Below are 3286 nucleotides of genomic sequence, written 5' to 3'. Positions count from 1 at the left end.
CATGTGGCTACTAAAGGTTTTACCAAGGAAGTTGCATATGTCTCAAAAGGCTCATCAGCTATCCTCTGCTCTCTCTCTCTCCCTCTCTCATATATATATATATATATATACACCAAAGGAAAGAAAGTAAACAAAAAATAGTTTCAATTTTCCTCTCTTCTCTCTCTTTCTAATCCATCTCTCTCCCCATCTCTTATGCTGGCTCTCTTTCTCTTTCCCTCTCCCTATCTCTACACACACACACACACATACATACACACACACACACAATGAATGCCCTAACACCTATAAGAAATCATTCATATTACATCTACTCAAATGATATTTGAAAATACCATTTCCTTATATGTTGTAAGGAAAGAAAAGGGCCCCTTTCCTTTAAGAAGCTTAGGAACTTTTTTCAAATTCTAATTAAGAGACCCTTTTGTACATGTAATCCTATAAATTTTATTAAATACGTTACTTTTTATGTTGATAGCACGTTGTCGTATTGCTGCGCATTCGAGGTGTGAAAACCACCCAAAAGTTGTGTGTGATTTGATACTTTGTACATACTTAGTTGTTGTGTTTACATTTATTTTCTGCGTATGAGTATAGTGGGGAGGAGTTGGAGGCATAGTGGTGAGCATGATGAGATGCTTTCAGCCTATGTTAAGCAAGGTCAAGTGGAAAGCACAACTGATGCTGGTGAACGTGTTACACGTATTCGTTCAGGACCTTTGCCTTCTCCTTCTCCAGCTACATCAAAAATACCTAATGATACCAAGCCTCCACATCCAGGAGTTGGGAAGAAGGAGCCCAAGCATATTGGACGCTTTGATGTTTTCGAGGATGACCCAGATCAAGACAGTGCAGATTCACCTCATGGGATCAAGAGCTTGCAGCAGTAGAAAGGAGAAGAGAAAGAGAATGTTGCAAAAGATGATGACGAGATCCTTTTTGAAAGAGACCTTGAAGGCCTTAGAGTATCTTCATCATCATGGACATATTCACCGAGATGTCAAGGCAGGGAATATTCTTATTGATGGAAATCGTGCTGTGAAACTTGGGAACTTTGGTGTTTCTGCTTGCATGTTTGATACTGGTGATAGACAACGATCAAGGAACACTTTCGTTGGAACCCCATGCTGGATGACACCTGAGGTTATGGAGCAAGTTCATGGGTATGATTTCAAGGCTGATATTTGGTCCTTTACAGCCTTGGAGCTAGCACATGGGCCCCTTCTCGAAGTACCCTCCTATGAAGGTACTTTTGATGACCTTACAAAATGCCCCTCCACGGATTGACTATGAGAGAGACAAAAGGTTTTCAAAGTCATTCAAAGAGATGATAGCAATGTGTTTGGTGAAAGATCCTACAAAACGTCCAAGTGCAGAGAAATTGCTCAAGCACTCTTTCTTCAAGCATGCTCGCTCTGTTGAATACGTTGCTCCAACAATATTGGATCCTCTTCCTCCTCTTTGGGAACGTGTGCATGACTTGAAGATGAAAGATGCCGCTTTTCTGCGTGTGGTATGCTATGAAAAGGAAGAGTGGCTAAAGAAGGGGCTGCTTTTCCTCGGAATTCTGCGACTGGGGACCATGGGTGCTTTTCTGGTTCTGGGCAGGAAGATGAGATGAAGGGGAATCGAGGGATTCAGGGACAGCGACGGCTACTCCTGATCATGGATGGCTATTTTTTTCAAATTGGAGGCTTTTTGGGGGGGGAAAAGAAAAAGCTTGCGAAAAAAACGAACGGGGAGCTTTTTGAAGGAAAAGGGAATCGAAGACGATCAGCCGAGGAACCCTGCTGCAACTTCTAAGGAGATTCGGATGTAGTTGATGCTGGAACGGTCATAGCAGAAGAATCGGATGAGAAGAAGGCCAAAGGAAATAGATGTAGTTGTTTGAAGTGGAACGCAGTAGAAGAGAAGAAGACAATGATCAAAGATAAGGAAGCTGCAGGATTTAGCTAAGGACAAAGGGGAAGGCATGGACGAGCTTTGAAAAACAAGGGGAGGTGGTGAGCTTTCCTGAAGCGACAACAACGAAAGACAAGGAGAAGAATCCAACAACGAAAGTTGCAAAACGGAATCGACAGGAGGGGGAGGAATTGATCCTGTGGGAAAACGAAGAATGGGCCGACAGCGAGCTGCATTTTGTCTCCTCCGAACAGATCACAGGATCTCCCTTGTGCGTGATTTCAGCATTGCTTATTCCGTTTGATCGTGCGAGCTGTTGATCTTTACTGGTGCTTTGGAGTCTCTTCACCACCTCTACATGGCATCTTATAGACTGGAATTGAAGCTCCTCAGGTGAATGAATCGTCAGCACTCGCCGTCGAAGGCACTACTGTTAAGCTTCATCTAGCCCAAGCTAAGATTCTCTACACCTTCCCCGTCATCTGATTTCATTGTTAAGTAGTCGTGACGAAGCCAAATGGAGAAGACGAGGTTAAGCGCGAGAACTGAAGAGGGATCCTGCACTACAAAATCTGGGTTTGATTCTCAAGTATACTCTACATGGTCTTCACACCATGGGCGCAGTTTGAAGCAGCTGTCGCTGCCAAAAGAAGGCCAAAACAACAGTATAAAACCTTTGCTTATCCTGGTGCAAGACAGAACTGAAAGACCAGACCCACTGAAGAACTTTGAGACTTATCGTAAAGGCTGGGACATTAAGAACGAACATTATTGGGCTTCAGCTGGTTTTATGGTGGCTCTGGATTTGTTCTAGCAGCTGTATGGCTGATACTTGGATTAGGCTACTTGCTAATTCTCTGTTATTGCTGCTGCTGTTGTAGTGAAAACTTGAAAGAGTCCCACCGAGGGGGGGTAATCTAGTGCCTTTGATCCTCCTATTAATCTTCACGGGTGCTGCTGTGGTTGGGTGTATTCTGGTGTACAGAATTCAGGCTGTGCAGAATTCAAAATATGAGCTTTCAAATGTTTATTAGGCAGAGAAAGATGGGCTTTCAGGAATCCATTGAGCTCTTCTTTGTAAACTTCTCCATTGACTAAAGATCAATGACCCAATGCCTATCTGGATTGATACTGAAATATGAACCATGAATCTTTTGTAAAATTCTGGAGCTACTTGCAAACAGATAGAAAACTTGATGACAGTTTGATTACAGAACTGGAATGCTATCCTATCTGAATAGAAATGCTATTTCTCTCTAAAATATCAAGAGTCTAGTCTTCTACATACAAATTATCTTGATGCTTCTTATACAGTACCAACCAGTGGATTTCTTTTTGAAATAGGTTGTAATTAAATGTGATCCCACTTGATTGATCTTCTATC

The 3286-nt window shown here is 42.4% G+C and overlaps 1 pseudogene; it reads left to right on the top strand.

Moving 5' to 3' along the window:
- Positions 1-831: 831 nt before the first annotated feature.
- On the top strand, positions 832-1621 carry LOC148013759 (uncharacterized; annotated as a pseudogene).
- Positions 1622-3286: the final 1665 nt, after the last annotated feature.

Source organism: Lygodium microphyllum, chromosome 26 (assembly GCF_053477565.2).
Source record: "Lygodium microphyllum isolate KBCC chromosome 26, Lygodium_microphyllum_v1.1.10, whole genome shotgun sequence".
Lineage (NCBI taxonomy): Eukaryota > Viridiplantae > Streptophyta > Polypodiopsida > Schizaeales > Lygodiaceae > Lygodium > Lygodium microphyllum.
This window is presented reverse-complemented; position numbering and strand designations above follow the sequence as displayed.